The sequence below is a fragment of the Sesamum indicum genome, linkage group LG1 (genome assembly GCF_026168435.1).
Source record: "Sesamum indicum cultivar Baizhima isolate 11 linkage group LG1, ASM2616843v1, whole genome shotgun sequence".
Classification (NCBI taxonomy): domain Eukaryota; kingdom Viridiplantae; phylum Streptophyta; class Magnoliopsida; order Lamiales; family Pedaliaceae; genus Sesamum; species Sesamum indicum.
In genome coordinates, this window is record NC_142657.1 from 12,399,811 (window position 1) to 12,418,208 (window position 18,398).

Sequence of the window (18,398 nt, forward strand, 5' to 3'; positions counted from 1 at the left end):
CTGTTATTTTGAATGTTAAATCTTCTACTTTGTGGCTTAGTAGATTAGGTAATCTAAATTTAGGTTCAATCAAATGAATGATGAATTTTGGTTTAATTTCTAGTCATAATATTGAACAAAGTCACAAATGCCAAGTTTGTGTAGAAGCTAAACAAGTTAGAAAACCCTATCAATCAGTAGAAAGTGATTTAAAAATACTTGATTTAGTTCACAGCGATATTTGAGAGTTCAATGGAATTTTGACTAGGGACAAACGTTATTTTATCACATTTATTGATGATTGTAGTAGTTATTGTTATGTTTTTCTCCTTAGAAATAAAGATGAAGCTTTAGATAAATTTATTTTGTTTAAAAATAAAGCAAAAATCCAAACTAGTAAAAAACTAACGATTCAAGTACTAACAATTCAGGTCCGATAGAGAAGGAGGATATAAGTTGAGTAAGTTCAATAAATCTTGTCAACATTTTGGCATTATTAACGAAAAGACTCCTCCATATTCCCCTTCATCTAATGGAGTAGTTGAACGAAAGAGTAGAACCTTTAAATATATAATTAATAGTCTTCTGTTAACCTTCGGGTTACCTAAGTATTTATGGGAAGATGCTTTGAATACGACTTGCCATACTCTGAACGATGTCCCTTTGAAACACAATACGAGTACTCCTTTCGAGTTGTGGAAAGGTTGGAAACCAAGCCTTAAATACTTTTGAGTGGGGTGCCTAACTAAAATATTGGTCCCAAAACACAAAAGATAGAAATTGGGCTCTAAGACTATTGATTTTGTGTTCTTGCGCTATGTAGAGATAAGTTATGCATTGAGATTTTTTGTTATTAAATCAGAAATACCAAGCATTAAGGTCAACTAAATACTGGAATTTCATGATGCTATTTCTCTAGAAGATGTATTTTCTATGAAAATAGGAATACCTTCAAGTGCTTCTCTTGATGATTCACTTGCCTCCACTTCTATTTTTGAACATGTGAAAAAGATGACAAGTGCAGGGTTAATCCTAGTAGTATTAATCTGAATCATGAGGAGTCAGATGAACCTAAACGAAGTAAGAAAGTTAGTGTGGTCAAGAATTTCGAAAGTGATTTTGTCACTTATGATATCGAGGACGATCCGATAACTTTCAAAGATGTTATGGCTTCTTCAAAAGCTAAGCAGTGGAAAGAAACTGTCAAAAGTGAGATAGACTCCATTGTTTTTAATAGAACATGGGTGCTAGTTGATTTTTCTCTGTGGTGTACTACAATTGGGTGTAAGTGGATCTTTTTAAGAAGAAATTAAAAATTGATGGGACCATCGATAAATTTAAAGCCAGATTGGTGGCTAAGGGTTTTAAACAAAATAAGGGAATAAACTATTTTGATACATATTTTTCGGTAGCTCGATTAACTGCAATCTGGGTGCTCATAGCACTTGCTTCGGTGTTTAGTCTCCTGATTCACCATATGGATGTGAAAACAACCTTCTTGTATGGTGAACTCGAGGAAGAAATATACATAGATCAGCTTGAGGGATTTGTAGCTCAAGATAAAGAGCACAAAGTTTGTAAACTTGTTAAGTCTCTATACGGACTTAAATAAGCACCCAAACAGTAGGATGAAAAGTTTAATAAAACTATTCTTGCGTTTGGTTTCACTATAAATAATCAAAGTGATAAATGTGTCTATTGTAAGGTTAAAGGATATAAAACTATTATTTTATGCCTATATGTAGATGACATTCTGCTAATAGGATCATATTTAGATATAATAACAGAAATTAAGTCATTTCTGAAGAATAAGTTTGAAATGAAGGATATGGATGAGGTCGATGTAATTCTTGGTATCAAGTTGATTATGTGGGAAAGTGTAAAAGAAAAAAAGTTATTTGCACTTTGCACCCAACCTTTTCTCTTTTACACCTTCCCACATAATCTTTTTATTTTGTTGCACTTTATATTTTTTCGGAAATAATGATGGAACATTTCTTCCGTGTGTGTACACGCGTCTGAGGGGGATTTTGGATTCGATAAACTTATAAAGGTTAACTATAGACAACCCTTTTTTATATTTTTTTAATTTATATTAATCATTATGTTTCAATAAATATATATAAGATGAACTTTTGGTCTTTAATTGAATTGATAACATTTGGACCATAGACTTAAACGATCAAATTTGGACTGTAGATGTTATTGATGAAATCACAGCCATCAATTTTATATTCATCAGGATCTAACGATTCTTAAAAGGCGTATAAATATCATCTTGTAATTGAAAAGGTGAAAAATTGATAAAAAATTAATATTTTTTTTCAGAAGTTTTTTTTTAATATATTTTATATAACGGGGGATAAATTGGATTTAACTAAATGGTAATTCGTGAACTATAGTCCTTAAAATATTTCCCCCTAAATACAGCACATAAAATGTATTTACATTTTTATACAAAATTAATTAGTAATACAATTTAAATTTCATTTTAATGCAAATGATACTTAATATATAGTATTCTATTTTGCCACTTAAAAAATTGTTTTTTATTTTCTTGTTCTATTTTCCCATCATGTGATTAATTTTGAATTTTGCTGAACTCAACCCCAACTATGATAATACACTTATTCATTAATTTTATTTCACCAATCATATAATAAATATATCAAAGAAAGAGAAATGAATTGACATCATATTGTCATAATAATATAATTCAATAACAAAAAACATTTACTTAATGAGGAAGCGATTCCATTTCCACATATAAGTGCTTGTAAAGTATTATGTCATATGAAAATTATATATATATATATATATAAGATAATATGAAAAATAATTGATTTAAATAATTGTAGAGGAATTTGTGTTGTGTGTGGAGGAACATCACATCAGATTCTCCATCCCTCCTAATTTACAAAATTGAGAATGTCTTGTCGTAACCTAAAATTGTCTATTCAACTTAATCCTTAACATAATTATATTTTTGTCCCACATGATTGAGTTTAAATTTTTCGTCCTTCACTTTACGATTTACAATAATCTCATAATTCGATTCTTTTACAACATTTAGTTTCACAATTCAATTTTCGCAAAAGAAAAATTAAATAGTAAAATTATGTGTCATGCATATATTCAAAAAGTAAAATTGCATAAAATCCCTTCTGATTTGGAAATAAACAAAACACCCCTCTCTATTTTAAAAATTTAATTCAATCTCCCTTTTTTTAACTGAGGTCAAATTTTTTCATGGTTTGAACGTTATATCCTTACATGGACTGATTTATATTATATATAAATAATTAAACTTATATTAAAAATTATTATTATATATATATGTTAAAAAAGGAAAAAAGAAAACCTTCTCCCCGACCCCCACCACTCCACCCCCCACTGCCTATCCCCATCCCCACCCCCCACCCCTCGCCCCCAATCTAGCGATGGCGGCGTCGCCCAAAAAAAGAGAGGAAAGAGGGCAACGGTCAAAAAAGAAGAAAGAGCGTCGTCGCCTCCAAATCAAGCAACGTCGCCGTCGCCTAGAGAGAAAAAAGAGGGCGACCCGATTTTTTCTTGTAAAAAAAATTATTTTTTAATTAATTAATTATTTTAATGATGATTAGCTAGTTAATTAATTATTTTATCTGATATACATATATACTATTAGATTTCTTTTTGTTTTAATATAATTAATAAAATATTTAAAATAAATAACAATTTAAATTAATTTATAAATTATAACTATTATAATTGCTTAAGATTTATATTCATGTACATATCTAAATTTGAAAAATAAAATTTACTATGTCATTCTTTTTAATGTAATTTTTAATTTTTTTTTGGTATTTTATATTTAATATAAATATATTTTTACGAAAATCTGAAATAAAAAATGATAATGAAATAAATATGTATATAAAAATAAATTTTTTTTAGGGGAGTGGGAAATTCAAATATATATAAGCATTAATTGATCATTTGTACATATATATATATATAATGACAACTTATAGAAAATAAAAATTCTATCTAATAATAAGTCGTTGAGAAATATATTTTGATAGAATCAAAATTATCATCATTAATATGTATATGTATATATATTTAGTGACAGTTTTATAAATATTACTTAATATTTTGTTACTAATATATGACGAATGCTCAATACATCAATTTCGATTGTCTAAAATTATTCCAGTTTAACTCATTTTAGTAAACTTATGGTAATACTCCCAATTTGTACTGCTGTTTAGCTTACAATTTTTTTCCCTATTTATTTTCACAAGAAAAACAAAAGTTATTGCAACATTCTTTTAATTCTTTTATGAAGTAAGAACGATAAACTATTATTAATGAAAATAAATCGATTATAGTCATTTCTGTAGATCAATATCTAACAAAGGCCATTACAACAGTCATACCCTGATTAATAATATCAAATAAATAAATCTGACCGACACCTACTAATGCAGTAGATGACACTTACCATGCAGTAGAAACAACATTCTACGAATATTACAAAGTTCGAACCCATAATCTCTAAAATCATAAAACCTCAGATTCGCGAATCAAAATAGGCCTCATTGGTTACTTTTCCATCATTGTTCTTAGCCATCTCCAACGTAAACACGTAATCATTTTATGACATTTTTATATCACTAAATTAACGTTTGCAAAAGCAAAAAACATATAGAAGAATCCAAAATATTCCAAAAAATAAAAATAATAGAAAGAAATTCTCCAAATACTTTTGGGGCTTCCATTTGCATGGTTTTATAGTAATAGAAAAAAGGGGTAGTGCGGAATTTATTAAAAAAGAATTAAGTACAATTTAAGATATACCTCAGCCTTATTCCCATGCAATCTAAAGTTGTAGGTATCATACTATATATAATGCATCATTAAATTCCTCATGTCGGAAATTTACCAATAATTAATATGTAAATATTTTTTCACCCAAAATAAAGATCATCTTTTTCGTACTTTCTCATCATCATTAATTCCAAAGCATATGACGGGACACCACTTAACTTTTGACTGTTTAAGAATCAATAATAAAATAATGAAAATTTAGATTTATATATATATAAATAATATGAGTAGTGGACTGTTCAATATTCACTTTCATTTCAAGATCGGCTCACATTGGATTCAATCCATCTAAGTAAATATAAGTTAACATATCCAAGTATTCCCAACAATAATTCTCAAACGTTCTGGTTGGATTTTGGATTTGAGTTTTCTGTTCCAAATTTTATTGTATTTTTAATTTTTATTTAATATATACATATCATATGTATAAAATTTGTATTTTTTATTTTTTGTTAATGGGCAATTTTATATATGTAGAATATATATTTTAATGGAATAGAAATACAATGAAAATTGAAAAAAAAAACAAACGATCAAATTTGGTTTAATAGGACCTATATAATCACAGAGTAAATAATTACAGTTGTATTATGAAAATGATAGGGTATATATTTATATGGTAAGTGCAATTATTCTATGATTTTATTTATCATTCTCATTGAATATGTGCAATTTTTGAGGTATTTATTTCTTTTTCAGTTTAAAGACAAAATACAATTCAAATTATGTTGAGGAGTCAGATTCAAATTGTTTAATACCGGCAAGCACAAACTATGCTGGCACGTTAATTATCAACAGGCTAAAGGACCACCAACTCAATCTTTGTGGCTTTGATGATGAAACATCACTCAGTCTAACCTTAATATTATGAAGCTTATGGCTCATCCACCTCAACTGACATGTTAAATAACACCTCATCCTCGAAGTACGCCAACAGACATCCATGTTAGCTGGATGTGGCTGGACAAAGATTATAAGTAACTATCCATGATTTTAGGCTAATCTAAAAGGATTTAGTTTTGCTAGCATGCGGATTCAAATGACGTGACAAACAGAAGGATCCCAAGAATTTTGGGTCAATCTCAATCTCCTGTAACTGCTCCTTAAATCTCTCATCACCTGCTCGTACAATAGGGGTACTCCAAGTAAGTCAATAAAATAACCAAGCTCATTCAGTAAGTCGACACGAATTCTCTTTATTTTCTACTTGCGGCACACGAGTTTCAACACTCCTTTTCACATTTTAAACATTCCACTAATTTTAACCACATCAATAGATATATTGAGTTTATATGGTGAATAAAGCAAGGTTAATAAAGGAGAAAGATCCCATATTTTGCCTAGAGTTGGTAATATTTAAGGATTTCTTAATGCATTCAACTTGTACTTAATTTTGAGAAACGTGGAGACAAAGTCTTTTCGAGGAGCTTCATATTCTCCTTTCTTTTCCTCCTCACCATAGCTTGAGTTGCTAATTACGAATAAAGGTTTAGTTCAATAATTATTAATTAATAATTAGATTAGGTGATTATTCCAAGGACAATTTCACTTTATTAAGTGATGTGATTAGAACTTCATTCTCAAGAAAATTCTTGTTTATCCCACAAGAGGAGGAAAAAGGTAGTTTTGTTCTTTCACATTTGCCCCTTTTAGGATGAGTAAGTTTCTAGGAACATGCTTGTTTTCAAGGACCCCAATTTTATCTCTATTCAATTTGGTCGAATCGAATTTATTATATAATAAATATATTATAATTGATCGTTTTTTTAAAATTATATATGAAGTATATTTGTCATATAATGGTTCAAATCAGCCTTTAATTCTTCTTGAAGTTTTATACACAATATGGGTTAAATGTAATTTACCTCCTCGTCTTAATGAGAAAAATTGCAAAAAAGCTCCTGTTAAAAAATAAAATACAAAATCCTCCCTTGTCATTTTAAAAATGATGCAATACCCCCTGGAGGTAGCGGTGTATTACACGCGCTTCTCCTGCAAATTTTTATCATTTTGAACATTAAAATATTTTTTTTTGTATCTTAAATTTTAAACGGTTAGATTTAATTTTGGGATAATTACACTTCCTCCCATCAGATTTAGTGTAATTACATATAAACATTATGTGGTTAGGAGAATTAAACTTGAGTACCTTTGATGTTTACTTCAATCTAATAAATAAGTCCCATGTTACTAAAAATTGAATAAATTTGCTGATAAAATAAAAAAAATCAGATAAAAATCCATATTTACCTTCAATTGATTTATTACTAATTTATTGAATAACTAATAAGTATTTTATGATCAAATTACCTTTATACATCTTCATATGTTAATGAGTGAGAAGGCATATCATCACCATTATAAGGATAGTTTAGTTAGAAAAATTTGTTTGACATATATTAAATCTGTAATAAGTCAACCTAGCATAGATATCAATTTTCATTCAGATTTTTTATTAATATCAACAAATTTAATGAATTTTAACAGATGAACCTATTTGTTAGATGGAGACAAACCTTAGGTTAGTTAGATATAATTTTTCAAATCTCAGAAAAATGGAGTGGTATTATCCCTTTAATTTACTATCCATCTAACAGCCAATATGAACTAACCTAAATGAACGACTAAGATGTGTAATATAATCAATGGCCTGGATTTTATGCATAATAAATATACATTATTATTTATTAAATATGATATTAATTTTATATATAACTTGCAACCACCGCCAAAATCCGAACCCAGCCACCGCGGCGCCCCCAGCGGCTGCATCCCTCTATTATGTTCTGCCTAAACGGTGTCGTTAGCGCTCAATCGGGAACCCTTACTTGGATGGCCACGATTAGATGCCAGCGAATGATTTGGATTTCGTCTTCCTCCACCACACGTAGCTATGACATTAAAGATATATATTATGTATATCTATATAAATAAATATATACAATTAAAGATATATAAATATACTAAAGTTTTAAGATGTATTTACAAATTTTAAATAATAGATGCGATCTGAACCATTCATCTATATGATATTAGATCAAATAATTTTATATAAGTGTAAAATGTAATTTTATAAAATAAAAATAAAAAGGGCGCATGTAATGCATCAGGAGGGGGTAAATTGCATTATTTTTAAAAAGGTAGGGACTAGGGGGTTTGCACTTTATTTTTTCACAGGCTTTTTCCGCACTTTTTTATTAACACGGAGAGGTAAATTGCATTTAACCTATGCAACATAGTAGGATGGGTTTGTCTTATGCCAACATACATGACTCACTTGGTAAGAATAGACCATTTTTGTCAAAAGACAATGTTATTTAAAGTATCGGTAAAATTACACTTTTATTTCAATAGGATAGGGATTCAATATTTTTAGTCCTCTACTCTATAGAAATTTACAAAATTGTCCCAAAATTAAAAATATGTAGTACATTTAGTCCCATATTCAAGTTTCTATTAAAAAAAGAAATAGACAGCAAGAACTCATGAAATGTGTGTTTTCATCAATTGTCCGAGCAACCAAACTAACGAATATGCACATTGCACGTGTTTTTGCCGTCTATATTTTAATGAAAACTTGGATACGGGTTAAATGTGTTTGAGTTTTCTTAATTTTGAGACTATTTTAAAAATTATGCAAAGTAGATGACTAAATTTGTTAAGTTATTTTAATTTTAGGATCATTTAAAATCCCGTAACGTCTAAAAGTGTTGAACCCCTATCTCATGGACTGGGTATAAATGTATAATTTTGCTTAAATTCTATTAGTGATGCGTTACTTATGTTGATGGTTAGTTCACAAGTATCACAAAAGGCGACTTATGATCGCTAAGGCCTATTCTGATTTATAATGGTGATTGAAGTCAAAACTACGAAACTTTATATTATCCAAAAGAAAAGGGAAAAAAAAACAAAAACATCAACAAGAGAAACGGTCTGCCTTATCAAAGTCCGCAATAAAACTTTCTTTTTCTAAGTGAACTCTTGTCCTCTATAAAAATAAAAAATAAAAAAACAAAAATAGTACTATGAAATCCTCGATATGTATTGATCATGGTCGTGTGGTTGAGGTTATAGGTCTAACCTTCCTTCTGCATTTCGATGTTCCAGAATAACTTAAAACACAAGATCAAGAAAGTCGAGGTAGTTCTGGTGGAGACACTCCAATTTTTAAAAAACTTGACCTCTTATTGTTATGTTAGATCGCTTGATTAGATCCCTTAGTTAATTTGAGCGTTGAAAAATCTCCCTCGGATAACCCCGACTTCTCTAATCTTATATTTTCAGGTTATTTTTTAATCTCAAATTACAAGAAGAAGGTCAAAACACCCATAACCTCGACCTCGCAACCACAATCATATACAACAATAATTGCAGTTATAATAGAACTTAATACAGATATAGTTGTTGGATATTCAAAATGATCTGAATTAAATTATTCTCAATAATTATAATTTTAGCACAACCACAAGATGTTTGTGTAAAATTATAGGTTTCATTTTCTAAAAAAGAAAAAGAAAAATTGATTCTCATGAAAGTTGACATTTTTCCTATTTTACTTCTAAAACACTTCTTCATATGTACCTTTATCAAATATTATTTTTATTAATGTCAAAATTTCATTTAATAAGTACATTCAAATATGCGTAATATATTCAAATAATGCACTTTGTGGGTGTATTTAATGAGACACGAGGCCCATCAGCCTCGCGTAGAAATCAAGTCTGTTAGCATACGTGTCATAAAGTTTTGTCACTAGCATTTACCACATTTGGAGGGAACGAAATTTGAGACGCTTTGAGCATACGGAGCGACCACCGAATATAATAGCTACCATTATTGTGGAAGATATTAGACAGAGGATTATCAGTGTTAATTTATCTCGTTCTGTTAGTTCATGTGCATTATATAGATTATGGCGTATCCCTTGACCTGTCGAGGGAGAAATCACCAGTTGAACACTGTTATACTGTACGATCTTATTTTATTAATGAAACTTACATTTACCCAAAAAAGAAGTTTCGTCACTAACACATTTTTCGAATTAATAAATATTAAAAATGTTACGGAAAAAAAAAAGCTTGTAATATTAAAGAAATATATAAAATTATAAAAAAAAATTAAGAATATTATCTTTTTCTTTTTAGTTCAAACGTATTTATTTTTAATTTTGTATCATTTATACCAACTAAAATAATTTAGTTTCATGCAATACACATATATTTTTGGAGTTATTATTTAATGTAGTTTCTATTGAAACTATATATATAGTATTTAATTTTTTAACTATATATTATAAACTATATTGATTACATTGATTCATATGCATATAACAATATGAAATTAGTGTACGCGTGCGTACTTACTTAGTTACGACTTCTTCCAACTCTTATAGGCGAGGTTCAAGCTTTCCTGCAGTCCAAGCAGATGCGAGTATTAGATCGGTTCTCATTAAATAAAATATTTATGTATGAAATCAATAATTTACATATTTGTAGCTAAAAATATGAGATAATTAAATTCCGCTAGAAAATTAGAAAAAAATTTAAAAAATTCTTAGAAAATTCAAAGATTTTTTCATAAACATAACAAAAAAAATAGAGTGATTTTATAATTTTGAAACCATCATTTTTTTTTTTTTTATAAAATAAAAAATAATATATTTTTTTTTTCCATAATTTCAATGAAAACGTAAGGAAATTTTAAACCTTAAACCATGCATATCATTAGTCTACTATGACCCAAGCTGAGCGACGGCCCACTACAACTCATGTGGAGAATAATTACACTGTTCTCGTCTTAAATTTGGTATAATTATATATAATTTTTTTATAATTTAAAAAATTAAAACTAATACTTAGTTATTTATTTTGATTTAACAAATAGACCCGTCTGTCAGTTAAAACTCGTCGAATTTGATAACATTTGCAAAAAAGTTAAATTAAAATTTATATTTACATTGATTGACTTATTACTGGCCTGTTATAAGTCGAATAATTTTTTCTGATCAAATTAGTCTTATTCATCTTCACACACTAATGAATGTGATAAGGTATATCTAAACTTTTATAAAGTTATTTTTATTAGAAAAAAATTGTTCGAATTGCAATCAGTGCGTAATAAGTCAATTAGGGGTAAATATGAATTTTCATTCTACTTTTTTACTAACATCAGCAAATATGGTAACATGTGGATTTTGTCTCATTTCAAATTTTTATGCTTATGGTTGGGGTAAATTACAACGAGTTCTACTGAGATTTGTCATAAATATAATTACTCCCTCTTTGTTTTAGAAATTGTAAGTACCCACTAATATTAATAATTATCTAACAAATACTCTATCGTGATAGTCCATTATCGGATGATATTTGTTCAATAATTATTAATTTAAAAATATTTATAATTTTTTTAAATAATAAAAAATATTTATAATTATGATAGACTGAAGTAATTATTATTGGGGGTCACATGTGACCAAAAGATGTGGACTTGAATTGACTTGAGTTGACGCGCGTGTGGCTCAAACCGAATACAATGAGAAGCACACATTTCGCATGAACTCAAGTCGTTAGTACTTCACGCGCTCCCAATTGGAACTCATTATTATTATTATTATTATTATTATTATTATTATTATTATATAGTTCAGTAAGTTGAAAAAGAAATAGATGATAAAGTATAAAAACAATCATAATTCAAATTACAAAATATAATATATTCTATTATTGATTATATTTAATATACTTATGCCATATGCATAATATTTTTTTAAAAAAAAGAATTACATTTTTTTATTTTATTTTATACACATGGAGTGTCTCTATTCTTTGGTGTCATCATAAGGGTAAAATAATATTTTTATTTTTTTTGTCTTTTTTACTGTTTTTTATTTAATATGAATGATTTTTATAATTATATAAAAATTATGAATGTTTGAATAATTTGATTATACTTGAGGATGTGTAATTGTAATTAATCTTTAAATATAATAAATTATGCAATATGATTTGTAATAAAAAAAATCAATCATATTATTAGAATTTTTCTGATTTATGTTTATTCCTTCACTATTTTTGTGAAAGAATGAAGAAGAAAACATTTTTTAAGGCTTTGAAAAGTTACATTTTTTATCCCTGAGTTTTGCACCTCTCCATCAAATAGATTCCTCTATTAGTCAAAATTCATTGAATTTGTTGATATTAACAAAAAACAAAAAAAAAAATAAGTTTGAATGAGAACTTATATTACCCTCTATTGACTTATTACTGACTTATTGCAGGTCAAATAAATTTTTTCTAACTAAATTATCCTTATAACAGAAAAGATATACCTCTTAACATGCATCAACGTGTGAAAATGTATCAGGGGTAATTTGGAGATAAAAATATTTATTTGAGATGCGATAAATTAGTAATAAATCAATCGAAGGTAAATATGAATTTATTTATCCTATGTTTTTGTTAATATTAATAAATTAGCTAAATTTTGACTAATGAATGAACTTATTTGCTAGACGAAAGCAAACTTTAAGAGTACCAAATTTAATTTTTCAAACCACAGAATATCTACGTGTAATTATACAAAATCTCAGGAGAGAGGAGTGTAATTATCCCTATTTTGAAATATGTTTTCCATATTTGTTTTTAAGACCAATAATTATAATTATTTTAGTCTACTAATTTGCTGTATGTTGAGCATATTTATTTAAAATTTATTTAAAACAAAAGGCCATTGATTAGGGATAATAATATTTACACTCCTAATTTATGGTTTATTTAAATAAATTACTCTTGTATTTTATGTAATTACAAAAAGTACCCCATACATTAAAAAATCAGGGATAGTTTGTATAATAATATTGTCATTTATAAGGGTGTATCTGGAATTTTTTAAAAAGCAATAATAGTTTGTGTAATGATGTCGAATTTGCAAGGTTGTTTGTGGATTTTTTTTAAGAATCGAAACTAGTTTGTGTAATCATATTGAAGATTATGGAGGGTATGTGTGTAATTTCTATAAAATAAGGTAGTTTGTGTAATGATTTTGACGTTTTTAGGTGTGTGTATGTAATCTTTCACAAGGCAAGCATGGTTTTGTAAATAATAATGACGAATTTGATATAATCTTTCAAAAAGCAAGAATAATTTGTGTAAATAGACTATAGGTCAGGGATACAAATGCAATTATCCCTTGTTTTTATTCATCTATATAAAAGAAAACTTTTTATGAAATAAATTTTTGAATACCCAAATTTACTCTTTAATTCATTTATTTCCTTAAAACGAATTGGTCAAAATATTACTTTTAATATTTTTTAATAATCTCACAATTATAATTTCTTTTTCTCTTGTCAACTAGTCCACGTTTCTCTCTCTCTCATCTTACTTCTACCTATTTTTTTCCTTACAAACTTTCATATTTTTAATAAACCCATAATTATAATTATTTATTTAAAAAAAAAAAGAAGAAGATATCCTCTTTACCTCATACCACAAATCTTTTTAATATACTGATCAACACCGCGTGCAACAATAATTATTATCAAGACTATATATCTATACTATATAAAAAAGAAAAAGCCTCCCACACTCAAATTGCGGTTAATGACACCGTTATAAAGTCAAAAATGCCCTTCAACCAATAGAATAACTAAATTATTTAACTTTTCAAATTTTACATTTATTGTTTTTTTTCTTTCTTTTTCTTTTATTTTTAGTATAATGTATTCATTTATATATATTTTTATTTATAATCTATACTAATATAATCTATACTAATATAAAAAGAAAAGGGACTTTATACTCACAAATGGCAGTTAATGACGCTGCCGCACTAATTTTTTGTAGCGTAAAAATGTCATTCAATTAATAAGATAACTAACGCATTCCACTTTCCAAATTATACGTTAACTAATAAAGTAGTTTTCTTTTCTTTTTTTTTTAATGTAATGTATTGATTTGCATATTTTGCTCTTATTTATTAATATATTTTAAAATATAAAAAATTATTTAATATATGCACGCAGGAACGGCGTGCTACAATAGCTAGTAAAAGAAAACTCCATTTTCACTCATTAAATAGGGTTACTTACTTCACGACACCAATTTTTTAAGTTACAGAAAATATCCTTATGTATTTTCAACCATCCCTACTCAAATTCTTCTTCTCATCTATATGATCTATACTATCTACGTATTATAATACGAAATTTTCCCCCATACCAAGATTTTTTTGTGTCGACAATATCCCTAAATTAGTTATATTTTATTTATTTGTTTATTTTTTAAAAGTGATGTATTGGTTTATATATCTTAATCTTATTTATAATATATTTTAAAATATAAACAATTATCTATTATATGCATGCAGGGACGGCGTGCTATAACGGCTAGTATATCTAAAAGAAAACTTCATTGTCACTCACAAATAGCGATTATTTACATCGCGATATCAAGTCTTTAAATTACTAAAAATGTCCTTATGTATTTTCAATGACCCCCTACTCAAATTCTTCTGTCTATACTAATATGAAATTTCACACATATTCTTTTTTTTATGTCAATAATATCTCTAAATTAATTATATATTTTGTTTTTATTTATAATATATTTTTAAAATATAAATAATTATTTATTATATGTACGCAAGAACGATGTGCCGTAATGGTAGTTAAATAAAATATAATCTCAAATTCGTTGATATGGATTTTATACAGAGTGTAAAAGTGCTACATAAACTATAATGATATTAAAGCTGCCTTGCCTTATTTTTCCTAGGGCACAGGAATATAATTATCCATTTGATCATAATTTTTTAGGTTAATCACAATTAAATTTTCTTTAAAAAATATGAAATTACACTTTTTTTTTAAAAAAGTTTTGAAATTATATTTACACCCCTTCTGAAAGTTCTTTCTTTACACATAAGACCCTTTTGTTAGGGTTTGAACAAAAAATGCCAACGCTAACAAAAAGATTTATATAAATTTTTAATTTTGCCCCTCATTTAACATTTCATGTATATTTTTGTAATTATAAAAGGATAAATATTATATATACATATATGGGGTGAGATTAACATCATTATATTTTTTCTCCTATAAGTATAAAATTATTACATAACAATTAAATAATGGATTTAATCCATCATTAAAAATTAACGTAAATTTTTTGCTAAAGTCCACTACAAGAAAACAGGGTATCAGAAACGGAAAATTCTGTCTCTGAAACTAAGAATCTATTGCTGAAAATAAATAACGACGAAAAATCTATCGCTGCACTTTGTGGCTAAAAGCTCGTGACTAAATATTGGAGACAGAAATAATCCGTCGCTAATTTTGACACGGAAAATTTTCATCTCTGATTCTGTGGTCAAAAACAATGCGTCTCATTTTCGTGGATAATCCATCTGTGATTCCGTTGATAAAGAGAAATACTTTTTGTCTCTAAGGAACTAATTTTATTTGTTACTTCCATCTCTAATCTCGTCTACAAATACTTACTAATTTTCATCTCTGCTTCCGTCTCTAAACTCCAAAATTTTTCCATCTCGAAATATTTTTTTGGTTTGACATATTTTTGAATTTTTGTACCCAGATTAACATCCTGCTCTTACATCCTGCTCATTATGCCCTACAAATACACTCAATCAATAACAAAATCTGAATTTTTTAAACCAATAACAATAAACAATAACCAAAAAGATATTCATAATACAGCCAACAACAACATAATCGATGTCATTGTATCATCCAAACCCAACCAAATAATATCAATATCTGAACTCCCCAAACTAACTACGACCAACATTAAGTCACTATACCATCCATGCACAACCAAATCATATCAACGTTTGAACTCCCAAACCAACAACCAACAATAACACAAATAAGCCACAACAAAAACAACACAGACTAAGGGAGTGTTTGCGAAAACTTTGGCTTTTAGAAAAGTGATTTTTGTAGAGAAAGTTGAAAGTTATAACAGAATCAAAATTGGATAGTATTTGTAAAAAAGTAAAATACAGACAAAAGTTAAATTGGATAATGTTTGAAAACAAATCACTTCTAAAACAAACTTAATTGATTAAACACCATTTTGTCTCCATATCTTAAAAAGATATTATTTTTTATTATATTTACATTTGTTGTTTGTCAATAATAATTATTTTTTTATAAAAAATAATAATTTTATTTTGCTTATTGTATATCATATTTAATTTTTATGGAATATTAATAGAAAAATAAATTATTAATTTAATAATGCTTTCACTGAGTAATATAATTATTCATTCATTGACAATAATTATACTTGCATGAATGAAAAAAAAGTTAGTTTATTAATTAATCATAGCCATAATTTATACTTTTCTATGATAAATGAATAATATAATTGGACAATATAGTAAATAAAATATAAAAATTATAAAATATTTAATATATAGAACTGCAAATTTGATTATTGTTAATTTATTCAAATCATTTAAAAATTTCAATATCAACTTTAAATATTAAAATTTTAAAAAGTTGAGTTATTATAACGAGGATAAATTAGTAAAAATTGAAGTTGAATTTATTTATAAAAGAACCAAATTAGCTAAAAATACCCTCAAAGTGCGTCTAACTTTTGATCTAAAAGCGCTTTTCTTAGCAGTTTCAAAAGTAGAATTTAGCATCCCAAATACCTCAAAATTACTTTTTTGGAGCCAAAAGCTGAAAAGTACTTTCGTGAAGGTCGCGCAAACACTTCCTAAGTCATAAACAACCAACAGCTAAAAAAAAATTAATGATTTTCCCTAAAATATTGTTGCTCTTGTTGTCCAAATCACATGAACAAGGAAGAGGTTCTCTTAGTAATAAATAACATGAATAGGACCTAGGTACTTTTGTATGCAGAGATCAGTTATTTATTATTCTTCTTTTTAGAAAATTAGAATATGCAAACGATTTCTGCCTTCAGCTCAGCGCAAGCTAATACTAAGTGATCATCTAAATTAACAAACTTCCTCACTGATATGAAAGATACAAGAGCAATACAAGCAATTATCGGATTGAAAAGGGGTAGGGTTCAGGCGAAAACAAGGGGCAAGGGAAAAAGGACTTCTCATAAGATGGGGGGCGAAGAAGTGGTAACAGCAGCACAAGATGGCGATGGCGATGGCGCAGGTTCTTTTCGTATTAAGGGGTCAATTGGTATTTATTTTAACAAATCTTTTTGTATATTAAATTTTAAAAGTTTCATATTTTTAATATATTATTATTTTTTGGGTATGGATGATTAATTATTTATAATAGTTATTTTTTTCAAAAATATAACTTTTTTATTGATTTTTGTGAACTAACTAATTTTTAAATTTATGTCCTATTTTCTAAGGATAAATATAAAAATAAGAATGGCAAGCAAGTGAAAAACAATTTTAATTTTAAATTATCTGAATTTCAATTTTAGAGACGAAAATTTTCATCTCCAAAATTAAGAAAAGAATCACAAACGAAAATAATAATAATAAAAAATATGTCAATCCGTCTATATTTCCGTCTCGATACTAAAATTTAGTAATACCGACAACGGAAATTTTTCCCCTAATATTATATGAGTGGAAGAATATATTCACGGATAAATCCGTCTCTGATTTAAACTTTGTTAATAATTTAAGGAAAAATTAATTTCGTCTCTAAAATTTGTCTCTACTGCAGACAGAATAAAATCCGTCTCTAAGTTTTTGTCTCTGATACCCTATTTTCTTCTAGTATACGTTAGTATTTTTCTTTCAAGCCCTAATAACAGGGGGTCAATTATAGCGAATTCTTGGAGAAGGTGTAAGTAGTTTTAAAATTTTTTTGAAAAAAAATATAATTTTTTATTTCAAAAAAGGTATATGTGGAACTAACCCTAACTTTTTGACGTCATAATTGGCGCAGATATTTTTTTATGAACTTTTCTCCTAGGAGTGTTCAGTTCGGTTAACTGAATTGAATAGAATCGAATTTTCGGTTCATAAGTTTTAAAAACAAAAACCAAACCGAATATTTCGATTCAGTTTGGTTTAAACCAAAATCGGTTTGGTTTTTTCAATTAAAAAACCAAAAAAAAATATTTTTTTAAATATATATAAATAATTTTGGTAATTTTTCGATTTTATCCAAAATACACATACCAAAACATCAAAATCTAAAAAATAAAATATATATGAATAAAATATTTATGAATACAATTCAAAATTTCAAATCAAAACAAAAATTTTCTATCATGTATTTCATCAAATACCTTCAAAGCAAAACTTATAAGTCAAATTTCTTGAATTTCTTATACTTACAAAGAAAAAGAAAAATTACCTGAGAACGAAGAAGAAGAAGAACGAAGTCGCGGCCTCGCGGGAAAGAAGGCCACTGGTGGGTGTGGCTGCCGCTGAAGAGTGGAGAGAGTGGAGAAAGAGAAGGGAGAGAATTCCAAACTGGGCTACTACTCTAGCCTGCTGTTTGCGTCTGCATTTTCAGTTTTCATTCTTTTCTTTCTCCTTTTAGTCTTTATTTTATATTATAATATTATTAT

The 18,398-nt window shown here is 27.4% G+C and overlaps 1 long non-coding RNA gene across 1 annotated transcript; it reads right to left on the reverse strand.

The window, feature by feature from the left end:
* Window positions 1–14,916: 14,916 nt before the first annotated feature.
* Window positions 14,917–18,343, reverse strand: LOC148789468 (uncharacterized). Its single transcript, XR_016067297.1, has 2 exons — window positions 18,182–18,343; window positions 14,917–15,479 (listed from the first exon to the last, which is right to left on the reverse strand). It is a non-coding gene; the product is annotated as an uncharacterized LOC148789468 (long non-coding RNA).
* Between the last annotated feature and the right edge of the window lie 55 nt (window positions 18,344–18,398).